Here is a 14,627-nt window from a genome sequence, read left to right as displayed (position 1 = left end):
CGGAACCTGCTACAGAAGGCGGGTCTTGAACTCGTCACTGCAGTGTACCATAAGCGAGCCTATTGCTAGATCGGGAGCAAACGGCACTCGCAGGAGAAAAAGGGCACGACTACGTCGAATAGGCCATTATGATAAAAATGCCAAAGCTTCCCTCCACACCAACCCTTCCCCGTGCTGATTTGTAGTTGAGCCAGCCAACCGTGGGATCATGTTTCTGAAACTGCGAGCCAAGATAAACCTTCCTGCTGTCCGTCGTGGTGATGGGGATCTTAGCCCAGCAATGAGACGGTTTTCACATCGGGTACACAAGTTAAAAAAAAAAGCCTCATGGATTATATTAATAAAGGAAATTGCTAAAAGCAGTATTTTGCTCACCTCTAAATATTAAAAATTACTCAAGATCTTCCAATCCACAGAGTCATGTAGAACATTCTGAAGGTCTATGTCAGCTATTGCACATAAACAAAACAAGAACGCTTGGAAGGCAGGGGGCTCCCATGCAAAAGGTTTCACCTACGTTAATATGGCGCCTAAAGCTTCCAACCTAAAAATCTTCTTCTTTAGGTGAAAGCAGATGGTCTTTGCTTGCCAGAGACCTTATCAGACTGTTGCATAAAACCTTTTGTGTTGATGTTATTCCTTCAGGTGATTGGCCTAAGAATGTCAAAGAACCCAGTATCCAGCTCTTGTTGAAACAGCCCACTGGGCCAGAGAACACAAGAGTAGCTGTATTCCCAGTTGGTAGATACCCCAAGTACAGGAACTAAAGTTTTCTGCGGAGGACCACTTGAGCAGCTCTCCTTGGAGGCAAAGCAATTGCCTCCATTTTGGCTTTGCCTGACCCTATTTGCTTGTGTTGGTACATACAGACCTGGCTAGGATTTTTCCTTATCCCCATTTCCTGCTCAGGTAGTCCTCCACAGTTTTCTACTTAGAAATGGTTTGGTCTCTAACAAACTCATGCAGAAGCTTTGCTATTGAGATTGAGAGAGGGCAGCATTCCACCTTCTTCTGAAGAGCTAAATTGATGTTATTGTTCTTGGTAGAGCCCAAATCACCCAGAAGTAGGTCGATCACAAGCTCTAAAAGCTAAAGTTTTCCTAAACTTGGACTTAAATTGTTCTGTGAGAAATATGTTCTCTTTTGAGGGTCAGTGGAAGGCACAGATGTGGGAGCCATGATGGAGATTCTAATAAAGAGAGACAACTATGAAGCTGTGGAACTGTCACCCATGGAAAGTTCTGGAAAACGAAGTAGGCCAAATGATCAGAGGAAAAAAATCTCTGTAGGTGAAAGGAGACAAGAATAAGCATTTGAAGAGAGAGGTCTTCACAATCCAGAATCAAAAATGTATTGTGGCAGCTGGGCGTGGTGGCACACATACAGCACTCAGTGGGCTGAGGCAAGAGGATCCCTGTGAGTTTGAGGCCAGGCTAGTCTACAAAGTGACTTCAAGGCCAGCCTGACCTACACAGTGAAATGATATCTTAAGCTGGGCATGGTGGAACATGCCTGTAATCCTAGCACTTGGGAGGCTGAGGCAGGAGGATCATTGTGTTTGAGACAAGTCTCAGCCACAAAGTGAGCTCAAGGCCAGACTGATGTGCATAGTCAGAGCCTGTGAACAAAAAAAAAAAAAAAAAAAAACAAAAACCTATTTCAAAAAAATAAAAACCAACACAAGCAAAAAACAATCAGCAACAGTATATTGTGGTGGCCCTGAGTAGAGGCAAGAGACACCATGAGGAATTAATTACATGTAGACTTATCCCTGAAGTTGTATAATTTGATACCTAATTGGCTTTGACTGTTCCTTATTTTTTGGTCTCTTTGGCTTATAATCTAAGATCATCATGTGAAATATTTTAAAACTAGCAGAAACTGAATTTATAACACATCCAAGTGTGAAGAGAATAACAGTACCACTGAGCTGAATGAGATGTAGTTTGAAGTCAGCAATTCTGTATCTGGAGCATGTGAGAAGAGCAGAAGGGACCGCAGAGCCCATGTACATGGGCACGCAGGGTGCTGAGTGCTGGGGACAGGCGGGGTGCTGACTCCCTCCCTGGGCGTGGCTTGACTGTGCCTGGCATGGACCAGGCAGTGAGAGTCCCTGGCAATCACGGGGTCCGACTTCTCGTGTGCTTATCGAGTGGCTGACCTTGAGTGGGAGCCACAGGAGCAGATTTCTCTTAGTTATGAACCTTACCCATGTGACGTGCTGACAGGGGCACCCCCAGGCAGCCCATGGTGAGTGGTGGCCTCACTGCCCCGGGCTGCCAGAGAGCCCAGTGGACCTGTGGATGCGAGGGGGAGAGCGGCTCCTCTCGAGGGACACCTGATGGGCATGCCAGTGCATGAGGCAAGAGTGATGCCCAGCACAGAGCCCAACTCTGATCAGCACTCACAGCATCTCCTTCTGAGGGGAGCAAGGGGGTTCACAAAGACCCTGAGTCATTTCCGGATTTCTACACCCATAGAGGCTGCTTCCTTCTTGTTTAGATGATCTCTGTGGCCTCTGCCAGTCCCTCTGACCCTCTGATTAAAGCCAGACACTCTCCACTTGTCGGCCCAGCATCCACTGGCCAGGGTGATGGTACTGAGTCACAAATACACTGCAGACCTCTCTCTAATGCCCGCCACTGGCTTCCACCACCAGTCCACTGGCAGGGTCGCAGGAAACCTATCTTGGGTCAGCTAGCAGCTCGCCTCTGGGCACACGTACATCTTTACCACCCATGGGGGCAGACGGTTCAGGCTTCCCCAGACTCAGCCTGGTCACAGCCTGCTACTCTCCCTAAACAGCTCCCCATGTGTCCCTCCACAAGCCCTGCCTTTCTTAGGGCAAATCCTTCCTGGTCTCTGGAATTCAGCTTCTGTGTTACCAGGATCTTGCACTGGCCCTTAGGAGTGGACGGGTGCTACGCTTGCACACCCCTAGCCGCACTGTGTGTGTACATCTAGCCAACAAGTAGTGCATCCCCGCTTGTCATTCTGTCCACGCATCATGAGTTTTGAGGGCAGGGACAGGGTCTCGTTCACTACTGTCCTCCCAGCACAGAGAATGGTATTCATATAAATGTGGTCCTTAGCCAAGTATGGCAGACCATGCCTGTAATCCCAGCACTCTGGGAGGATGAGGCAGGAGGATTGAGAGATTGTCTAGCCTGGACAATTTATCAACTTAGTGAGACTTTATCTCGCTAAGTATTTTTGTATTTTTACAAAAACAACCTGCGGATGTAACAAAGGCCCTGAGTTCAGTCCTCCTAGTTCAGTTCCACTAGGAGAGTAAGTCTGGCTCTGGTGATGCACCAGGCCACCCTCCCTGTGCTTACCTCATGTCTTCAATTTGATGAGCGACCAAGAGATTTTCAGGGGGAGGTGAGGCGACATGCTTTGCACGTATGGTAGAGGACGGCCTCTGCAGAATGTGGGACTCCACAACTTCTCAAACTCAAGCCCTTTCAGGGAGCAAATAGGTTGTGACCCACTGGCAAGCTCCGAAGGCCAGCAGTTCCCCAGGTTTCACAAGTAGCCCTCAAACACTGCAGCATCGTTGTCTTAATCAGTTTGAGCTGCAGCCACAGAATACCATAGATAGGTGGCTTTACAGTGATTTATATTTTTCACGATTTGAGATTGGAATCTCCAAGATGAGGATGCCAGGCAATGTGGTCTGAGGAAGGGTCCCTTCCTGCAGGTGACCTCTCAGTGCTCCTCCCAGGGTAAGGACAGAGGCTAAGATGGAGGGGTGGGCAGAGAAAGAGCCAGAGGGACCGAGGGCTATCAAGCACGCTTATCTCTTCCAGTGAGGACATCAATTCTACCAGATCATCTTTATGGCCCCATTTTTCCCTTAATTATCTTTGTCAAAGCCCTGTCTCCAAACACAGCCATGGCTTGGAGGTTGTACCTTGAGTCTATAACAATAATCATCCTCAGATGTCCTCACTGCATTTGCCGGCAGGCTGTGAAGGTGAGATTTCTCTGGTCTGCATTTCTCCTGAAGTTCAATAGCTGTCAACTTCCCAGAAGTTTAAAGAAAGGAGCCAGACTAAGAATGTATTTATTTATTTATTTCTCATTTATGCATTTGGTACAGGGCCTCACTATGCAGCTTGGACTCATAGAGATCCTGCTGCTTTCAGCCTCCCCAGTGCTGAGGTTACAGGTGTGTGCCACCATGCCGGGACTCCTTAGGGCTCAGCACACCGCTGGGGGTGGGGCCAGCGTGGCATGTGGTGCTAGGAATTGAACCCTGGTCTCTGCGCTTGCCTGAGCAGGCGCTTAGTCAGCTGAGCTATCTCGCCAGCCCTAGGCTAAGAATTTAGCCTCTTCACTTTAGCCTACTGTCCATCTCCAGACGATACTTCTGTGGGTGCAAGAAGCAGTGACATTTCTCCATAAGACAATGACATACATAATGATTACATCCATCGTGGGAAGTTAATACTGCAGATGGGAACTAATAACAATAAAAATTTAAACTGAGAAAGACCTTTGCATGCTGAAGTGTTCCCCTAATGCTTCACTCCTCAGGCCAGCTGAGAAGAGCTTCGAAGGACCTCTCAACAAGCTTGACAGATGTGCCCTGGAGCTGGGAAACATTCGAGAACTGGTTTGTGACTCACATTTGGAGAAATTCTGAAGGGGGAGAGGCTGTGGTTAGGGGCCTCTGCAGGCTGAATGAAGGGACAGCTGTGGTGGAGTGAAGAATACCAAAGGCAGGACACAATACTCGTCTCCTAAGATCTAAATGTGAATCCCAAGGAAGCAACCAGCCATGAAGCAGAGTGGAAGCCACTGGAAGTGGGCAGTGTGGGCTGGTGACCCCAGAACTGCAGCGTGGGGAAAGCATTGGAGATGCCGTTCGGGGATGGAGGAAGCGCCATATGCGCAGGCTGAGAGAATCTCATAAATCTGCAGTCAAGGGTAGTGTTGCAGAAAGTTGCGACCAGGAGTCTGCATGGGAGGAGGACACCAGAGACGTTCTCATGAGAGAGAGAGGGGCAGTAATGGTCTTCGGCTCAGCTCACATCTGCACCTCTGCGTAGGAAGGTCGTTCCCACCCACAGTCCTCTTCTCAGCTCCGGCCAGTCCCAGGCAGCAGGGAAAAGGAGGAAAAGTGCAGGCCTGAGGGGAGAAGCTCTGCAGGCTGCCCAGGCCTGAGGGGAGAAGCTCTGCAGGCTGCCCAGGCCTGAGGGGAGAAGCTCTGCAGGCTGCCAGGCCTAGCAGGGCCTTGGCAGAAAGGGCAAATACATTGCTCGAAAGATAGTCCAGAGTTTGAGGAAAGACTGTGCTGGACTCTTTAATATCCGAGAGGGACCAGAGTACTTCATAAAGTTGATAGAAGGAATCAAAAAAGTTTAATACAAAGTAGAGAACAAAATGATGTGTTTTCTTTTTGGGTTCTATAAATTCCTGTCATTCAGAAACAAAACAAACGCCACCTACACTGAAGACATCCTAGATACGCTCAACTGTGCACACAGGAAGGAACCCAGGGGGAGACCATTAACAGAGCTGTAAGTAGAAGTTACATACGTGCTGTACGTTATGCACACAGGGCCCTGCACTTACAAGCTATCGTGCCTGCCTTAATGTTCTGCTGTCACCATCTTGAAATGTTTAATAAGTGCAAATAAGGGTTCCAGGCATTTATTTTTAACTGAACCTTGCAAATTATGTAACTGGTCCTGGATACCTGTGGAACAGGAACTTAGCTGTGTTCTGTTTGACGCCAAGGGTCAGAATGGGATCAATCAGTAGGCAATGGAACCAAACAGATTTTAGATCAACATTAGGGAGCAAGTTTTCAAACTCATGGCTGCCCAAAGTGGAGGAAACTGTGAAAAGTGGTAGAGTTTCCGATCCCCAGAATCCTTACAGGCAAGGACGCTCAACTACTCATTAGGCAAACTGGAAATATAATTCAAGATCTGCTCTTTGGAGCCCCCTGAATCCCTTAGAGCCCTGGTATTATCTCATTCTTTGGCCCATGAATTTCTTTCAAGGCATCTACTCCACGAACTTAACCAGGAAGTAAACCCTTCGCTCCTGTGACTGAGTAGTTGCCCTTCTAGTCCTGACTAACACCCATCCACAGAGTTTTGCTAGCTCTCTAGGTTTCTGTCCAAATTGTGAGCTGTTATTTTTCATGATGAGAACATTATTGCCATTACTCACTATATTTTTTTTGATCATTATAAGTTGGATCTTATTATCACTGGCACACTGTGGCTTCTTATTTCTAAGAAAAAGATTTTACAAAGCCCCTCAAATGGTCTTGGGCTTAAAGCTACTTTCATTAATCATCATGTTGACAATGAAGCATAAACAGATCTGACAAATGTGGATTAAATTTAACATTAAAAATGTACTTGTGTGTTTGGTTATTGTCATCTTCACCATTATTGTTAGCCAGGGAATGGCTGTAAGAGGAAAGGGGGTGAGTAGTTTGAGATCATCCACAAATGACATCCCAGTCTGGGAAGTTGACCTTACCTATTCCGCCCCTAGGGCCTTAGACTACAGAGCCCCAAGGTCAAAGCCACACTATGAGCATTCATTGCGGGTGGCACCCTGGATCTTAGGAAGCAACAGGGAAGTGAGCAAGCTTGATGGTGCTCAGTGAATGCCTTCCCTGAAGACTGACTCCTCCTGCAGACCAGAGAGCGTTGAGCTGCTCCCATGGCACATTCTGGCCTTGGCATTTCCAGCATGTAGCTTGCCTACAGTGCAGTCTGTGTTCCCCCACACTCTCAGTGCTGGGCCCCTAATTATAGCCATCCGTTAAGCTGTCAGGAAGAATTCCCCAGCTCAATCACGTCTTTATCAGACTCTGGCTGCCAATGGGGTCAAGTTAGGCCTCAAGTCTGGCTTGCGCACAGCCCCTGTTATGTGCTGGTCCCCAAGCTCACTAGGGCCTTTGTGGCGCAACAGGCTAGACTGCCACCTGGCTGCCCTGGGCAAGGTCCCCTCTCCCCTAGCAAAGCCAGACAGGGCAGAGCCAAGAAGTCTCTCCAGTGTAGACAATGGGGCTGACATAATGTGGGGATCTCTCTTTGGGGTCATCTTTGGGGAGCTTTGCATCGAGAGACTGAATGGCATGGTCAGAGTCTTTAAATGGAAATGGAGACTGCGTGGCGCAGGAAGGAATCTGGTTTCAGCCAGCTCCATTTTGGAGCTACTTTTAGAAGCTGTAGAATTAGAGAACTTTTATCACTGTAAAGGAACCTAGAGATCATGGTCCAACCTTCTATTTTACAGATCAGCCCAAATATTGCCAAGGGACATAGGTTTTACTTTTATTATTGAGTCTGGCTTTCTTGAGTTTCAGCTGAGAATTTTCTAGAGGACATGACGTAAGAGTGAGGGTGATCCAGGGTCATTCCTGTGTGGCCGTGGATTGTCCTCCAGTTGGTTCACACGAATTTGGTACCCAAATCAGATCATAAGCCTTCACAAGGATGGATGTTATTTCTTCTGACTTTAAAGAATTTGAGAGTTAGTACATGCTCTTTACTCATTTTTCTATCTGAATGTGTATCTGTATGCCTTTCCCAGGATAGATGTAAATACTATATGCAAATTCACTGCCGAATTTGATTGCTTGTCGGGTAACTCCATTTAAAAGATGAAGATGCTGAGATCTAGAGAAGTGACACTTCTCCCATAAAGTTGCTCAACTCGCACGTAGCTTCCACCCAGACGCATGACTTGCCCTCTCAGTTTTCTCCCCCAGAGTACTGAGTCCCTACCTCGTAATGTTACGGGATAGATGCTAAGGGATGCTGAAGAAAAAAGGAGTCAGAACAGGGGAGTGAACTGTCATTAAAACAGAACCAACCTGGGTGCAGCGGTTGGATTTCACAAAAATGAACATTATTAACAGTTTCAGATATAATCTTTAGTAAACAAAACCTGAAAACAAGTCTACGCCAGAGACAGAGACGGAGACGGAGACGGAGACGGAGACAAGAGACAGAAACAGAGGGGGAGAGAAAGACACAAAGAGATGGAGACAGAGACAAGGACAGAGACACACAGAGATGCAGTTGTTCAAGAATTTACTGTCATTTGCTTTTTCAATCAGTGTTGCTCCTTAGAGAACCATGTAGAACAGAACTACAGATCTACTGATTTTTTTAAAAAGGGTGCTTAAGGCTGGATGTTTCATAACTTATTTAATGTGTTCCCTTCTGATGAACATGATGGTTATGTTGATCCCAGATTTAGGCTAGGAAATGTGCACTTTAACAACATCCCTGGGGGAGGAGTTTTGGCTCATTAGTTGGACATCGGGTCCGTTTTGTAGAATCACCAATAGTCTTTTACCTTGGCTTCTATAGATGATAAAATTAAAGTCCAAAGAGGTTTGGGAGCCTCAGTATTAGTGACACAAGCCGAGCTCCGCAGTGACTCCTTGCACTGTTCAGTCCCCTGGCCTTGGGCCAGCTGAGGTCACCGAGCACTCTTGACTTGGTTACTTGGAGCAGAGGCCGCACCTTCCACCAGCCTCTCCTCCAGGAGTTGCCTCTGCTTGGCAGCCTTCAAGCCCCGAGAAGGATGTAGTTAAAGAATTGATTCATCAAAAGATATTTTATCATAGTTTACCTTTCACTGGACCAAAAATCGCTGTGTTACATTTCTCATTTTAGTAGATAAACATAAGCAATACCTTGAATAAAGATGTAATTCAGCAAAAACTTAATCCTCTCATAAAATGGAATATACTCTGGCTCCCCAGTGAACCCCAAAACTTATTAGATTTCTTCTGTGGATGATGTGAGGGGAGTTGTTTTACCCACCTAGCCCCCTTGTGCCTTTAAAAATATATTATTATTGAAATGCTTACATTTTTTGTCTTCAAATGTACAAAACACCAAAAACCATGTCCCTGGGAAGGCAGCAGCCTGGAGAGGGGATTCCTGCTTTAGGAGCACTTAGTTGCTGTGTAGGAGTCAGGAACAAAAGCAGACTGGGGTAGAGCATCCTTAGCCAGGAGTCCTGCTGAGCGGCTGTCGCTACACAGTGCTGTGTGAGGGTGGCGAGGTGGCCAGGACTGCCAGGATGAGTCTCTGAAAGCTGTGCTGATTTGCAGTCTCCCTGCAGGCTTGCTCTGGGGGAGACCCAGGGCTAACATCCTCCCTGCACGACTCCCCGGCCCCGCACGACTCCCCAGCCCCCCGAGAGGCAGGGAGAGCTGTTCTTTCTGCACCACTTCAGCCCTGCACCTACTCTATGTTGCTGCATAGATCCTTAAAAGATTCCTCAACCCTTGAAAAAGGGGTAGCTAGAAAAGAGAGGAGCATAGTTTCGGGGTGCCACTGGCCACCCATCATTCCCTGTGGAAACAAGATCAAGGGGCACAGCCCCTGGGACCTGGAGACCGGTGTGTCACTCACGGCAGTAAGACCTGGGCTCAGGTTTTTGTGTCACTGCACAGAGGGTGGGAGAGTGGCATTCACAGAAGCAGCTGAGTGCTACGCTGGCCGGGGCCTGTGTCCTGAGGTCCCTCAGGGCTCTTCCTCTCCTTTTGGGCCTTACCACTCTCTTCCTGTGGGCAAATCGTCTCTCACCCTCCCAGGTGAGTTGCCCCAGCCTGTTTTTCTCTAATTTTTAAAGTTTTAGGTTTTGTTGTTCTTGTTTGGTAGGTGTTTGTTTCTCCAATATTGGGATTTGAACCCAGAACTTTCACACTGAGTTGCACTCCTTGCCCTTTTCACATTTTTTTATTTTGGGGTAGAGTGACACTAAGTGCCCAGGTGGGGCTTGAACTTGGTATTCTCCTGACTTGACCTCCTAGGTAGTAGGATATCTTTATTTTCTTTCCAATTTGCTGTTACCAACTTGAGTCATTTCTTTGCTTCCAAGTAAGTTTTAAGACTAGATTGTATGCTACAAGCCTAAAAAGATAATTTTAGAATTACAGGTTAGCAATTCCACTCTACTCTGCATTTGGCTAGGTTAACTTTGAGTTTTTTGTTTTCTTTCTTTACTTTGTTTTCCTTTGCTTTTCATGTGGCGCTAAGGACTGATTCCAGGACCTTTACACTGGGCTACATTTCATAGCCCATTAATTAATTAATTAATTGTGAGACAAAATCTAAGTCGCTATGTTGCCAAAACTGGGTTCAAACTTGTGATTCCCCTGCCTCATCCTCCCAGACTTCTGGGCTAGCAGGCATTACCACCATGTCCACCGAATTTTACATTTAAAGAAAACTTCACTGATAGCAAGTATGACATTTGGGGGCTGGGGAGATTGCTTGGTGCCTGCCTGGAAAGTACAAGGACCCAGATTCAATCCCTAGTACCACATGCCACGCTGGCCACTGAAACTAGGCATGATGGTACATACCTGTAATCCCAGGCTGTGGGGGGACTGAGACAGGAAGATCACTATGAGTCCGAGACCCTGTATCAAATAAATAAATAAAATTTTTTTTAAAAATTTGAAATAACATGTCTGTTATTCTGTGCAAATACTTTCCTGTTATAAATGTTCTGTGGCATTCTCCAGATGATTGTGCCCCTGGACTTTTTTTTTTTTTTTTTTTTTTCAGTACCAGGGATTGAATTTGGCCTTGCACTTGCCAGGCAAGTGCTTATTCTACTGAGCTATCTCCCCGGCCCTGTGCCCTTAGACTTGAAAACAGAAATTTATTTATTTTTCTTTTTTCTTTTTATTTAGTACAAGGTCTCACTACACAGATTGGACTCATAGTGATCCTATTTTCAGCCTCCCAAGCACTGGGATTACAGGTGCATGCCACCACGCCCAGTCTCAACTGCCCTTCTCAGCACACCCCCAGGGGCAGGGCTGGCTTAGCAGGCTGGGATTTGAACCCCTGGTCCCTGCGTCTGCCTAAGCACGCACTTTAATCTTCTGAGCTATCTGAAGATTAATAAAATACTTAAGTCACAATAAAAATTTGGGGTAGTAATTGTTCTCTAACTCTTTAGGCTTTCTCTCCTTGCTTCTGTGACTTTTCTATTAAATAAAAAATACCCCACTGCCCTTTCTGTAATTAATGTGTTTGGGTTTAATAATGTCTCTTTCTTTGCATTTGTTCATCTCTCCCTCTAACGCCTTCTGTGCTTATTGTTGTTGTTTTTGTGTGTTTGTCTTTTTCAGTCAGGGTCTCCCTGCACAGTCCAGTCTGGCCTTAACCTCACTTTGTAACCCCAGCTGGCCTCAATCCCACAGCAATCTTCTTGCTTCAGCCTCCTGAGATTTGGGATTAGAGAGTGGCCACCGCGCCAGGCCTGCCTCTAAGAGAGTTTTAAAAGTATATGGGGAAAACATAATATTCCATTTCTTTAAAATTGTATCTAAAGCCTTTATATAGTTTCTTTCTGTTAAAGCTATGATTTTCCAATAACTTAACCTGAAGAAAAGTACAAATTCCTCCTTAGATTTTTTTATAAACTATTTTTCTCAAAAAAAAATTAAGTTTAATACAAATGTTGTACAAAGAAAATGTGAAAATATACTTCCATATGCTAAAAGCAGTTAATTTTTTGAATAAATTCTAGAGCAGATATCAGCAAAGTTTTAAATTATGTCCATTTTCCTGATTGAATTTGAATCCTGTGATTTTTAATAAGCTCTCCTATTGTGTTTAAAAATAGTTTCTAGGAGAATTTATCCCCAAAGTTTTGAACAGTAATGTGTACACTTTCTGGTATAGTTTAGTGCTACCAAACCTGAACTAGATAATAAATATTTTAGGCTTTGTGGCCCACATGTTCTCTGTTAAAATTATTCAACTTTGTGCTATACTACAAATTCATAGGCTGTGTTCCAATAAAACTTTATTTATAAAAATCTAGCAGTGGGGCATAATGTCTCTATCTCTGTGACAGAAGAAATTGGAGGTGAAAGTTCTTTATTAAGGTATGGTTTCTTTCTTTTTCTTTTTTTGGCAGAACCGGGGATTGAACTCAGGCCCTTGTGCTTGCCAGGGAAGTGCTTATCCTACTGAGCCATCTCTCTGGCGGAAGTTCTTTGTGACCAGCTACAGCTAATATCCATTGCTTTCTACATGGAAGCTGTGCTTGGTATTCTTTGAGTGCTAGCTCATTTAATCTAAATTCCCTTGGTTCTAACATTTTCTAGTGGAAGAAACTAAGCCTTAAAGAGGCTAAGCAGTTTCCCAAACTGGGTAACCAGCAACCAGTCGAGCCAGAGCCTCGGATCTGGCACCTAAGCTCAGGATTTCCAGCACTAGTCTGGGCCATCAAGCTCAGATCAGCTTAAAGTTTTGGGATAAATTGTCTTAGAAACTATTTTTAAACACAATTAGGAAAGCTTAGTAAAGTCACAGAATTCAAATTCAATAAGAAAAGTGGACAGAATTTCAATTTGCTTAATCCTGGTAGACTTCGAGTCATGAACTATGTAGTTGAACAGGCATTTCTTGTGTTCTTCTATAAGTCCTGCACTGCCGTAGTGACTTGAGGAGGAGGAACATGATAGAATGTAGGCGCCTTCGTCCAGGTCTCTCTCCTTCCTCCGTGTATACTCCGTCCTGCACTGAGAGGGCAGACCCACAGCTGGCATTGCTTAAGGAAGGCAACCAAGATTTATTGTCAGTTTTCCATGGTCACAAATATCGTTACTTTTCCAGCTTTCTATGATTAATGTTTTCACATAGTTTGCTGTTTTTGTTGCTATTCCTCTTACTCTAGTGATATAAGCAGTTTTCAGGAAACTTCAAGCAATCTTACAAAAGATGATTCTCCCAAGGGCTCTTCCCAAAGCTCTTCTCCCAAGGTACAGCCAGTGTCCCAACCTCAGCAGGTCTTCTTAGTGGAGACAGTGACCACCGGCATCCCGCTCCAGCAGTCATTCCCCATCCACTGTCCACAGTCGTCCTAACAATGTGTCTTTCCTCTCACCCCTTCCTCATGCTCACAGGGGCTGTGTTCTATGCGGCAGGTAGAAACGACGATGGTGGTAACAGATGCACACATGCCATACAGAATCACACAACGTCAACCTGAAAGTTCCTTGTCCCTCGGAGCTAAGTCATAATCATTTGTATCTCTAACAGTTCTAGAAAATGTTTTCTCTGCTGTCAGCATGAAATGTCTTTTATTATCCCCTCTTTACCTCAAAAGAAATGCATATGGAGTATTCTTCCCCTCCACATGTTGCTGGTTAATTATCATTAAGCTTCATTTGCACTAAGTCCAAACGGAAACCAGCCCATGGCAGTGGGATTTGGTGTTGCTTTTCTCCAAGGTCGAAAACCTCACACAGCTGTTCATGCTGAGCCATCTCCAGATCCCAGCAGCTGCCCAGCGTTTATGCTATGTCAGGGACGTTCTCTAGTTGCAGAGCCCAGAGAGCTTGCTGTTCAGCCAAAAGAAACCCCCAGGGGACAGAGTCAGCGCATGGCTGCGTGTCATGTGCAGGGCTGCCGGGCAACTCCTTCAGACAGCAGCCTCCTAGCGAGGCTGCTGCAAACCACTGAAGTTCTCTAGAAAACCCACCGTTCTGGGGGACCTTTTGGTTCCTTGATTTCTCAACATATAGAGAGTTACCACGACAAGTCAGAGAATGTGCTGAGGATTATTTTCTGGAATTGATACATTAGGGAAGCAAGGGCCTCCTTTTTAAGATGGCAGTTACTAGCAAAAATATGGGATTCACGTCCCCATTATTATTATAGTGCTGAGATTTTTTTTTTAAATGGATGAAATTTGACAAGCAAAGGAAGAAAAGAGAAAATGGAAGAAGAGGCGAGATTCTTCATTTATACTATGGAGTTCTGTTTCATAGAGCATCCCAGGCATATCTATGAGACTGTAGAATGACTATCATGTTGTGAACAGGCCTGACCCTACCTAATGCACATCAACACCCCAACCGACCACAGAGCACCATTATAGCCAGGCCTTGCGCAACTTTAACCAATGACAGAGGCTGCTGCCATCTTATCTGCAGTATAATACCTCACTGATAGACAATAACTCACCATGCCAGGAACATGTGGAAGATTCAGAGACTAGTCACTGCCCTGCAGGGGAAGCTTTCGCAATCACTAGGTTCTCTGGCTTCTCATCCTTTCCACTAGCAATTCCTAGGGTTCGATGGTTTTGTATACACCTCAGGAAGTCCGACACCAAGCTCCTAAGGTCCAGAGCAGCAGCACCTTTGCAACATTCTTACATCAGTATATTCTTCTTGCTTTCTCTCATCATTTCTACAGCTTGAAATCATCTCACGAATAAAATACCTGCCCAACTGTCCCCGGGCCAGTCTCTACTTTCAGAGCACATGCAGCTCAGGCAGTCGGTGCTTTCACAGAACAAGACATGCACTGGCACCACTGTGGCAAAATAACCTTTAGGCCCAGGATAGTGTTACACAAGGACAAGATTATTTGATATTTTAGAATAGTGGCTGCTACTGATAGAATTGGCTTTCCAAGGCCTTGGGTCACGCTTGCTCACACTTTATAACTGGTTGCCCCTGAGCAGACACATAGATACTACCCATGGGAGAAACTCATTTGCTATAGCATATGAACTTAGAGACTTTTGTCTGCCTTTGTGTGCCTTTCTGTTAGTACGTTAAGGATATCCAGCAATCAGAGGATGTTGACAGAGTC

The sequence above is a fragment of the Octodon degus genome, unplaced genomic scaffold, assembly GCF_000260255.1.
Source record: "Octodon degus isolate 3935 unplaced genomic scaffold, OctDeg1.0 scaffold00182, whole genome shotgun sequence".
In the NCBI taxonomy this organism is placed as follows: Eukaryota; Metazoa; Chordata; class Mammalia; order Rodentia; family Octodontidae; genus Octodon; species Octodon degus.
This window is presented reverse-complemented; position numbering follows the sequence as displayed.